A 12862-nucleotide genomic window follows, 5' to 3' on the forward strand; every position below is an offset into this window, starting at 1 on the left:
TTTGTGCGCACGTAGAAATATGTTCTCCACAGCCGCGAGAGAGAAAATATCGTTGAAACGTGCGGCTTCGTTTGAACAGAATAACTATTAGCTCCCGTTTCGGCTTTCCGCGTTTTATTTTATGATTTTGTTTGTATTTAAAATTTGCAATTCCGAAACTTGTGCACATATCTGCGCGGTTTAACGTTAAATAATAAACACGGCTTGCCGCGCGATACGCGTTATTCGAATTTCTTACCCCGCGATTACGCAAGGATATCAATTCATATCCTTACATAATTCTTATCCACGAGGACAAGAATAAAGTTGAGCTCTCTGCGTTATATATTTCGCATTGTGAAATTTTTCTGCCCATTCGCCATCAAGCGGGCTTGTAAATTGAGCCGAAAATTCCGCTTTGGATTCGTTAATCAATAAATGGTCAGATATCTCGTTATTGCCGCGAATAGGGAATTAAATTACCTATATGATCATTTATTGATTAACGAATCGAAAGCCGGTTACAAGCCCGCATTTACGTACGAGTGCTCTTAATCTAGAAAAGTTCATTTGTTTCATCGGCATCGTAATTGCAATACACTTGCGATAATTATTCGAAGAAATCTTAATTCCTTCGCTGATAATATCTCTTGAAAAAAAAAAATACAAATAATTTTTTACCTGCATTACTTTCTGAAACGTAGTAGCCACGAAAAAATATCATTTGCAGTTAAACATTTTATTTTACGTGTATTTCGCACGGCAACATAAAATTATATCGCATTCTCGAAAGTTATCGTTACTGTTAACGCATTTTTTATCGAGACCCGTTGTTTCGTGTGTTTTCCTTATCTCTTCCGCAGGTGCATGCAAGCATGACGCTTCGACACAAGCTGCGAAAGTCGTTTATGCGGAAATATTTTTGATTATTTTCTAAACACGAAAAACCGCAGTTTCCCCGCTGGTAATCCCGCGCTAGTCCACACGCTAATGGCGGCGATTATCGTGAAAGCGATGGCCTGGCTGTTGTTTCTTGCTCGAAAGAGTTGTTAATACTTGGCCCGATCCCGCGGTGATAACCCAATTTACCGTACGCGACAGGTCGGCCTCGTTGCACGGTAAACAATGCCGAAAGCTGTTTTCGCGGGTCAAGAAGGCGCGAGTCAGCTCGCCAGGCACGCGCTCGAGAAAGTCACGTTTTTACACACAAGAGAAACGACTGACACATACACACGCACAGCCGCTGTAAAAAGCTCGTTACGACGCCACTTGTTGTCACAACCCCTTTTCCTCCACCCCCCCTCGTCCCTCCGAATCCTTTTGACGACTCTATTATAACGAGAAGTTCATCTTATGGGCACTTCTTTTCGCTCGTGAGGCTGGGAAGAATATCATCGAGGGGGTCGATGGTGGCTTTTGTCCTCGGCGAGAACGTAAAATTGCATCCTTCCAATATACATTCGCCGAGATAGAGTCGACTAAACCAGTTCTCTTACGTATTGAACAACAAAGATAAGCTCGGAAACACAGCAAACGCCAATAAGTCAATAGGACATAAAATGCGTTTCCTTCTTTTATATTTGATTTCCTCTTTTGATTATATATATATAAGTTTTCTTTTCGAAAATACGCGATTTATACGTTTGTTACGTCATTTGTTGGAAACAATGGCTATTTTGAGGTTCACAATTTGGCAAACGTAATGTAATGTTAATAATTAAAATTCATAAATTATCATGCATTATTACCATATGAAATTGGAGAGGAGGCATGTTTCGCGCTTTATACCCTTTCATAGATATGAATTCGTTAATGATCCGAAAACAGAATTACAATACGCTTATCTATTTATTTCTATTGTGTAATAGAAATAGGTTGAGACAATGATATGCTAGATAAATTATTCTAAATTCGAAATAATACGATCGAAATCATTTTCACTGTCGGATTAATAATTTCAGTATTTGTTTAATGATCTTTTGAAAGGCGACCTGTTAAGCTGAAAAGTTATTATTTTACATTTAAAAGTGCATACTTTATTATTAAGTGAAATATTAATGGATGTGTCCTTCTAGAGACAAAATATATCATAGCGATAAAATAAGCACATATCCAATCTTGGGCTTCAAATACTGTTAATATTTGTGCACCTTTATAAGATGAAATCGTCAATTATACGAGCGAAATTTCTCGTATAAACTATTCTTATATTTACTTAGTAATGTAATCAGAATCTATATATTTTGTTTAATGTACATTTTGTAAATGAAAGATAGAAATTATTAATTCAAAAAAGTAGGGGAGGGGAAGAGAGAGAGAAATAATAATCATCTTATTTATTTCAAATCAAATTAAAAACTCTGATCAATCTACACTCGTAAGCTAATGTATTGTACATCGATATTTATCGCATTGTTATTCACCGTTTCTATACATATTTGTTCATAAAATACAGCCTGTAACAAGTGATATTGTGATAAAATTTTGCAACGCAAATCTATAACATCGATATTGGTCGAGAATATCCCAAGTATGATATTCCATATTTTCTCTCATTTGTAGCGCGTTTCAGTACGTGCAAATATTAAATGTTTGTCACCGTTTCTATAGTATTCTCATGAACACTTACGTAATTTTTATTATGCGAATAATAGAAATAATTGATTAATACGAAACGACAAAGAATAGTAGACCCAAAATTATTAACCGGAGTCGAACAGCCAGAAATAATCGGCAAATTTTGAGATGTGCATTATCTCGACAAGATGATAGCCTACTCAAATTACTGATATCTGCATTTTGCGTGACCACCAGTTTCCCCGCAAAGCGTTTAAGATTAGCCCTTACGATCAATCCCTAATGTGTAGGGATCGGTGATATTATTAACAGATGAAAGCAACCGCGAGACAACTACCCCAAAAAAAAGAAAAAAAAAGAATGTCCCTTCAGGATAGCACAAAGCGCTGTATGACGTTGGTCCAATTATGGCCAGATTGCTATCACGTTTTTGAAATCGACACTTTGCGCAACGCCCCATAGCGATGGAATCTCGAACGTCCCCATGCTCACGCGTTTTTTTTTTTTTTTTTTGCCATCCACTTTGTCGGCCCGCCGGCGTAGATAGTCAACCCCCGATATTGAATTCTGGAGATGCGAAATGCCGTTGAAACGATTGCACCCGCCGCGGTGCGTTCTATTTCGCGTGAATATCGAGTAGCAGCCGGCGCGACGAGAGCAGTCGACTTCCCGATCGCGAATTATTGTCTACCGACGCCTTCGAGTCTCATCGAAATTTCTTGGTGGTCCTTTATCTGCGCTCACGTACTATGAGCCGCTCGGTCGAGACTATACGTTGTTCCATCCGCGCGCGCATGTCATTCGAGATGTCGGAAGGAAAAGGAACAAGTGCACTTCTTCGCGACACCCTATTATCTCTTGTATAAATATTATTTAGTTTGCGCAGATGAATCTAGTAGTTCCCGCAGCTAAATCACAGAAGATATAAACGGACACGATGAACGAAGTTTGCTAACGATTAACGATATTAATGAGTATTTCATTAAAATAAACGTTTAAACAAAGATTTTCGGATTTCGAACTTTACAACTTTGTTGAGCAACGTATGTTTATATAAAATCCGATACAAATCGCGTGCATTTAAATTCATTTGTTAACGATGGTTTTAGCCACGTTTTGTCAAAGTGGCAATAAGAAGAGTTAAGGATGTATGGATCATATCTCAAAACAAAAAAATATAAAAATTTTATATAATATTCTAGTATTACATTTGATTATCTGTGTAAAATTTGAGTATAGTTCACTTACTGATTTAAAAATTGTTCAATTTCTTGTTTACTCTTGATTCTTACGTAAAATCGCATTTTGTAGCATTTATTTGCAAATTTTTATGGAGAAGTAGCATTATCAATTAAATCAAAATTTTTATCTGTACTAATAAAATTCCAATAAATATTCGTGCTAAAATTTATTTAGATCTACTTACTCGTTTAAAAGTTAATTATTAAAAACTGCAAAATATAGCAATATTCGTTGCAAATACCATTATAAATCAAATTTTTCATTGTTTTCTTATTTGCAGCTAGTTTCAGGGTTAAAATTCGTAAATTTGCGACCAAAATGTTTCGTTATCGATTAAAAAAACAAAGAATAACCTTAGAGAAGCCCTCAGTTTTAAAATTTCGATAATTTATAGCTCGCATTGTATAGCTAAAACATTCTTAGTGTGCTTTTTACTTATCTACGCATACAATTTTTCAATGAAGTTCTCGTCACGTTCTTCTATAATCATATTTGAAAAAAAAATGAATTAAATATTACGGCATTAGAACATTGACATTTTAGTGTTTCACTTGTTTCGATATTTCACTCATGGACAAATTTTATTGTTGTCAATTCTGCGACACGCTCGTACGTATGCGGCGGCATGCAAAACAACATTTCGCGTTCCGCGTGTAATAATTCTCTCATAAAAAGCGATTTCGGTGTCGTAGGCGTATAAACTTGGCTCGCGTGCCCTGCATTATTAATACGCTGGATGTAACATCAACTGACAAAATCACGCGCAAAATGCAAAGTAGATATTACTCATTCCTGCGTGGCATGTAAATCCGTAAGCAGTGCTACGGGATGGCGTGCCACGGAATCGGGGCGAACGAGGAGCGACAAAACGGGAGGAGAGAAAGAGAGACAGAGAGAGAGAGAGAGACGGATGGCGGATGCGAGCCGCAAAAAAATGCATGAAATTCATTAACATTCACCCTAATAGATACTCACGTGTTATTGAATATATCATAAATGTTTTTTGTGAGCTCGTAAACCTCGTTAAGAACGCACAGAGAAGGAACGAGACGACAGAGAGAAAGAGCGAGAGAGGGAGAAAGAGATTAAATGTTCAGATTGGATTATTCATTTCCTTTTCGTTGCGCAAACGCGATGGAATATATTCTCGGCGTATAATATCTTTTGACCAGAGATTATGTAACTATGATCGATCGACTGCGTCTTTACCGCTTTGCGCAAAGTGGAAAAGAAGCATCGCGTGCCTTTACGAGCCGATATTTCAAGAACAGTCTGTAATTCAGAGGCTGGTAACGGCAATGCACGTTAAACAGTATTTAAGAGTCGCCGGATATTTCTCAATCTATTCGCGTGACTTTTTTTTTCCATAGCTCACCTTCAATTCAACATCGAAGAAGAATCTATTCTACGTCTCGTAATACCGTGAAAAAATATTCCAGAGAGAGAGAGAGAAAAAGAAAGGAGAAGAGAACGGGAATATCGCGTACTTTCCGTCAAAGTGGAAGTACTCTCCAACCATGAAACGTTAACGAATCCTCCAACATTCGAGTTACACCTTGGCCCTTTTTATATTTCGCGTTCATGCTGCGTGTCTACATTTCGTTTCTTTCTTTTTTTTTTCATAGCGTCGTACCTACCTATTTCGAGACGTGGCGGACACGCATCGTTAAATCTTTCTGGTTTACTGCGACATACGAGATAGTCCGCGCGCTGGCGATAAACAAAAATTGTACCACCTTGGAGAGAGAGAGAGAAAGAGAGAGAGAGAGAGAGAGAGAGGAGAGGTTTGAGATACGGAGAGTACTTGCACGCCGCGGGAACCGCCGAGATGAGACGCCGGTTACGTCCATAAGAATTGTGGTGTTCCACTCCAACAGACTCCGGCCGCGGAAGATATTGCGGCATCTCTCCCGCGCTGCAGGGGTTGCTCTCGTAGAAACGTACGCGAGCGAGGTGAGCGCGAAAATACGCCGTGCGTAAAGACAGAAATTTATATCCGCTCACGTTTTACACAATGCGCCAGCGATAAAGCACAGCGTTAGTCGTCGACCGAATAACCGGTAAGGTAATCTGCCGACAATAAGCTATGCTAACAACAGCTTAAAGCATTCGCGTCTTAGACGCGCGCGCGCGCGCGCGAGCCCCTCGTAGAGAAGACGGTAGTCTCGTAAAGCCACGATGTTTCGTCAGGATAGCATCTGTATTTGAGCGCGGGCGCGCGTAACGGATATCCCACTGAAACCAGCACGTGCACGAAATGCAACACTTTTGATCTAGCCGTCGGCGTATGAACGGCAATAATCGTATCCAGAGTTACGATAAGAGCGCGCATTCGTATCCGCCGCGCCGTGGCCCTTCCCGCTTTTTGCTACCCTATATTCGTTTCACATTTTCGTCGATATTTGTGGGCGCTCGGTTTTTTTTCCCCGCGAATATCGCATTCGTCAAAGGAGCGGTTCGCGGATTTCACATATGGATATGTGTAACATCCCGCGCATGTAACGGTGCGGTACAACCGAATATTGTTGGGATCGCGAAAATGGCTTTAGTCATTTTTTGTTATTAATCTACAATGCAACGTAATGTTTTTTGCATATTGAATTTTGCGATTTGGCTTGGTGAGATCTAGCGCGCGCGCGCGCGCACGGCAGATTTTTGAAAATATTTTTAAAACTCGTGCACCCTTTCCACGTGCGATTTCGATGCGAAATTTTTTTTCTTTCTGGGGAAGGGGAGAAAGACATCTCGCAAATATTCAAATATTCTTCGGGATAGCGATGCAGACGCGAAACACTCTTTTATGATATATTACATACGTTCAAGTTCGACGTATCTCAACTTTCATCTTATACCGGCCATACCTATCTCCCTCGCAATGCGTTTTCGATCTTTGATCGCGCCAACCAACAAAATATATTCGTTGGTTGGCCAAACACCTTTCGTCCATCCGCGATCGAAAGCTGTAAAAGAATATTGCTAGGGCTCGCGCGCTCGTTCGGCAAATCCCGTTTCCAAGCAGTGCGCGCGGGCAAAAGGATATTTACAATCACGGTAGTTCCCTCCGCGGACGTATGTAACACACGTCGCGATTGATTCCACACTAAATGCCGACGCGGTTGAAGACTTTTCGCTCACGTCCATCTCCTTTCGTTATCCGGCTGCCGGAACGCTCGCCGTAAGACCAACGCAATGCCGACATTAATCCACGTCTGACCTATCGGGAATGCGAAATCCAACAAGGATACAGCATCCGAGGGTCTTACCGGGTCTTCACCGTGCAAACATCGGTATATCATACCTGGCAGCTCACTACGTCATGCAGAACTGAGATGTCTCGCACCGAAAACTTGAGAGATCCTAAGCCCTACGCGTCGTATTAGCCGATACCGCAGCCGTCACTTTTATGGCCGGTTATTCGAGCATTCGTAAAATTTATGCGACATATTTCTACACATATATATTAGCGTGTTTGTGTTTTATATATATGTATAAACATATTAACAGACAACTTTGATAAACTGCAGGGCAGCAATGATTAAATATATTCGGCGAATTCGTGCATGGGATTTTATCGCGCGAAATAACTTTATGTATGTACATTGATCGTTTATGTTATGCAAGAATAATATTGCAGCTGTTATACCGCGTTCGTTATGTTAATCCTAAATGTTGACGTTGCTATCGAGTAATATACGAAGATCGACTAATTACACGAAAACATCGGGCGCATATTGAATACTTCATAACAATTGTGTTATCGAAAGGCTACCGATATTGGTTTCTATGGCTCTCCGTGATATATAAATGAACAGTCTCACTGCATACTTATAAATGCATAAATTAATTAAAAATTTTAACATCGTATTCATAGCCGAAAAACGTAATTACGATATATTATATGTACGACGATCTTTTAAGTAATTATAGATTTATTTACTAAAATATTTATTATTCTAGGCAGGAAAAGGTTGTCAATATCGACATGTCACTTCGTTTTTTATTGTTTTATTTTTAGTACTTCTTAAACAACAATTGAAAGGAAAACGTTAGAAACTAGAAAGTGTCTTCATCAAATGATAGCAATTTTTATACTATTGTTTCAAATTTTACAATAATTAAGTTTTTTTGTAAGGGTAGCAAAAATAAGTACCTGACAAAATGAGTACCTCAAAATCGACATAGTAGACATAATGCTACATTTTCCTTTTTGTTTCATTTTACATGAGTCGTCTCTTTGAAATACTTACAAGTTAATGCATATGAGGATTCCCAGAAATGTTTCACTTTGATGTAAAGCGTTTTTGTTGCTTTACACAAATGCCTTGTGCTGTTTCGTAAAATATAACATACAACGCAGCAATATATATAGATTAGATTAAGTTACTAACTTAATAGATGGTTCTCCTAACACTGTCTTTTATTTTATCCCATGTGATTTTTACGATCTTATAAGTCTGTCTTATCTGCCAGTTTACGCTGCATCTCAATTTTATGTTTAAAAGAAAACGCTTTAAAACAAAGATATGTATAAAACAGTTGTAGAACACTACGAGCGTTAAAAATGAAAAGATATATAGGCACACACGCACACACATACACACACGCGCACACATACACACACGCGCACACACACACACACACGCACGCACAAAGATTTAATTATGATCGATTAGTAGGCATTTTAATTGTCTATATTATGTTTTTGCATATCGGTCAAAGTTCTCTATTTAATATGATTTATAAACTCGCTATTGTTTAGTAAATTGTAAAAAAAATCGCAAGAATATTATTTACATATTTTTATGTATTTGAAAAAATTGTTTTCAAAAGTGATTTTGAATATATGAATTATAGGATTTTATTTCTTTAATATGCAAACAGCTCATGTTTTTATCAATAATGTTTGTATAAAGTGCAATGTTTAATTTCCGAGAAATAAAAGGTTGTCCTATTGGAAGACCTATGTTGGTATTGGCGACTTTCCTCTCGTATTGCGAATATATTGCATTTATCGGACAAGTATCAGACGGATGAAAGAAGTAACGACAGGCATAAGGATCGCTAACGCATTCAAGCGATTTACGATGAGCTCTAAAGGGGATTAAAAAGGATTAAATGAGACGGTTAGATCCCAGCAAAATCGCCTTAAAACTCGCAAGTGACAGCTGTAATACTTAACGGTGTAAAGGGGTAATGCACGAGAGTAGCCGGAACGGTAATCAATAGATTCCAGATCACGAGACGGACCGTTCTAGGATATATATATATATATATATATATATATATATATATATAAATAAAAAGTGGGAACATCTGCCGCGGGCATTACAGCAACGAGCTGGACTCGTCAACGCGATTCTCGTCGTCGTTTTGTCGCGTGCACCGGAGAATAATCGGGTTCGGTACCGCGCGTGCGAAATGTCCTCTCCATTGGGTATATTTTATTTTTATTCAACGAATATATATATGTGTGTGTGTTTCTGTGTGTGTGTGTTTGTGTGTATAGAATTGTCAGACTCCTCGCGTCGTCGCACTACCAAACGAGAGTCGAATATTTATTTTTATAATGTAATAAAAGAGCGTGCTCAGAGTTATACACCGAACTGCCTCGTAAATCGATGATCGTGGTATGAACGAGGAGGGAAGATCGGGGGAAGAGAAAAGAGGCGGAATATTCTAGGGCAAAGAGGGAACGTCGTATTTGGCGAATTCCCCGTGTCACGGTGTATTATGCAGGCGTCGTAAAAATACTATGTCGGCGAAATAAGCGCGACTAGGAGGAGGCGCGCACACACATCCTTAAAAGTCAAGACGCGCGGACTAACGTAAATCGCGAGCGCGCGTGCAAAGGGCAGAGAAGAAGTAGAAGGCCCTCCTTCCGCGATCGGAAGTGCAATGCCTTTAAGGCTGGACGAGGGGCCGACCGGATTATCGATTAAACGACAGGATGTCGTTCCCGTATGTACACTTCGTGTGTATGTGTGTATGTGTGTGTGTACGACGACGCGACATACCCAATGGCGTTCAGCTGGAGAATAAATATTGAGCAACCACATCGAGAGCCGTAGAGCGCGATTCGCCTTTCGTCTCCACGTCTCCACCACCGTCAGCTTTCGTTCGACTTGTTTCTTTTTAGTGCGTTAACCCTTCCGTATCATCGCGATGCGCGCGGCTCCTCTTCGCTTACGATACGGAACGTACCGAACAAACATTTTCAAGTCACTCAAGTACGATGACATAAATTATTTAGCGTGATCCGCGGAGTGAAGATACAGAGGAAATAAACGAATTGCTCGTAGTCGCGATGTGGAATTTCAATTTATGGAAATTTCAGATTCTCTCTCGCTTGTAAGATAGGAAAAGTCGGGCATCGCCCGCGCCGTGTCAAATTGCAGGAGATACGACCCGAGAACCGTAAAATCAAATTTCGTGCACCGGAAGTAGATTTCACGCGATCGCCGACAATTTAATTATATTTTCGTTAATATCGTTATCGGGGGGAGGGAAGAAAGGTGAAAGGCGCAAGTGTACTTGCGTACTGCGCCACGAGACAATAGATTTCCTTTCCATTTCTTTCGATAGTTTCGTTTGCTGCATCGCGAGCTATTGCGAGACTTTATGTCACGTCTTTGTTGTACGCTCGTACGATGCATCTTCCTCAATAGGAAAAAAAGTGGTCGTTATTGAAGAAAGCGCAGTACGCCTGATTCATTGACCTCAGGATCTTCAAGAGGGAAGTAAGTAGAAGAACATTTACCGCGGTTCTCAACCATGGATCCTCTTCCGTTTCCTAACCCCCTGTATTATCTTAGCCATAAGTGGGTTGGATCTCGAGAAACGGATTTTTAATCTTACTTTGCCGTTTTTTGTACACCGTAAATTTTCACATTCCCAATATTCGAGTTATTTGCGTTGTGAATGCTTTTAAGAAAATTACAATTCATTTGTGTAGGGGGCGTTTGTGTAACTGTTTTTACACCTTTGCCAGTCGCTTATCTGTCATAAAAATATTATCCCGCACTCGGGGTGAAGCTCGTATTTTACACAATCGTTTGATTTTACCGTTTATTATTGCTGCAACGTTTAAATATTATTATAAATTCCATTACACCAGCGTTATATAGAAGCTGAATTTCATCGAATACCTTTTTTTATTATTTTTTTTTTTTAATAAAACATTCGCGATGAATTCCCCTGCGCTAAAAAACAGAGCGTTCGACAAATTAAAAAGAAAAAAAAAAAACAGGAAAAACTACGATTAACCGTTTCTGACGACAATTACACGTCTGACCCCTGAAAAACTTACAAAAGCGAAAGATGCATTAGCTCCCTTACTTTGCTCCTCTTTACGGCGTTAATCCTGACTTTTCCAATTATACGTGACGCATTGTCCTCTCGATGGTATGACTCAAGCCGCGGTGAGAACCTGGGCAAACGGAGAAGATAAACGACTCGATGTACCATAAAAGAATCGACAGCGGCGCGGTCGATGCCGAAAGCCCGAGAGAGAATCGTAAGAGGGAATGGGTAAAGAAGTAGAAAGGAAGAAAAGTGAGAGAGAGAGAGAGGAGAGAGAGAGAAGGCGATTCCGAGTCGTGCATCGTGAGATGCATCGAAGCGCATCCGGAGTCGATACTTACTCGCATCGATTTCGCGCGAGCTTATCTCGTCGATAACGGAATCCAAATCTACCACCGGACTTTCCGTACTTGTTCGTACGGCACGCGAACGGAGATAGAAAAAAAAAAGGGAAAGAAACACAGCCGTGACCCAGTGCGCCATATGTGCGCGCAGTTGGTGAAATGTTTCGCCGTTCCACGGAAATCGGGAGATTGAGCGACAGGCGGATCCTACGTCATTGACGAGTGACACTGGTTTTGATCGATCACTATGCCGTCCAATCGACGCAACAAGCAATTAATAATTCATCGCTTTTCCTACAGATACGGATATCGCTCGTTGCCCTGTCCAACGTTCTTTGACAGAGTTACCGCCATTGCGCAGCTAAATGCATCACATTTTGATCATTTGAGCGTGTAAATTTATTTTTTTATTTTTTTTCAACGCATTACGCTGATGTCAATAGCACTGCCGAGTTTTTTATTATAGTTCTAAACGAGTACTTTTATCTAAGCGATACAGTGTACAAGGAAATTAACCCTTTGAAGCACGGTGTGACATGTATGTCACCTTTTAAAATTAAAAATAAAATATTTCTTTTACTCTGACTTCTTTGAAGCTTTATAATTAATAATATTTTGAATCGCTAAATTTATATCCGAAGTCAAGATTTTGAAATTCTCACTGACTTAATTATAAAAGTTCGGATAAATTTACATTTTGCGTTATACGTACTTTAGTAAAAAATTTGACATATATTTTATATGATATATTGAAACTTGATGCCGTTTAGGGTCATTGATTTTGAATTCGAGGTTAAAATACGAGGTGACGGAAGATATAAAAGGTCACACCAAACTTGACACTTGAGATTTTTTTGGATCATTGACTTGAGATAAAGTAAAAATACATAAATTGAAGTAGTAGGCTGGCTTTTATAAAAACTGTACTCGAGAGTTTTTTTGCATCGTTAACTTCGAATCTAAAATTATCAAATTCAAAGTCATGCATTTAAAATAGCAATTCCAAATGTTCTGAAATTCATGAAAATAAAATTGATGGCTGATCATTAATTTTAAACCTAATTAAAAAATTACAAAATTTTAAATTTTCGTGAAAATTATTTGAGATAATTTCAAGAATCTTTATTTATGTAACATTAATACATATTTTGGATTTGTTATATTGAATTGTTTATATTGTTTTTAATTTTTCAATTTTTACTTTAAAGTTTAAATTTGTCTGTCAGCAATCTTGAAAGTCCCTGAGTATCCAATTTTAAGTAACTGGATTTATTTTTACATTTTCAGTAGGGCATAAAGATCCGACATTTTAAATTTAAAACATTTTCATAATCTGACTTTACATTTTTAATTAACTGTGAAAACCTTTGCATCAAATTTTAAGAAATTTGTATGCATATAAGAAAAAGGGTTTGCAAACT

General features: G+C 38.8%; 1 protein-coding gene across 1 annotated transcript in view; it reads left to right on the forward strand.

Moving 5' to 3' along the window:
- Nucleotides 1-12862, forward strand: part of LOC105196465 (slit homolog 3 protein) — a 241387-nt gene that overhangs the window by 127332 nt on the left and 101193 nt on the right.

Source organism: Solenopsis invicta, chromosome 2 (assembly GCF_016802725.1).
Source record: "Solenopsis invicta isolate M01_SB chromosome 2, UNIL_Sinv_3.0, whole genome shotgun sequence".
Taxonomy (NCBI): domain Eukaryota; kingdom Metazoa; phylum Arthropoda; class Insecta; order Hymenoptera; family Formicidae; genus Solenopsis; species Solenopsis invicta.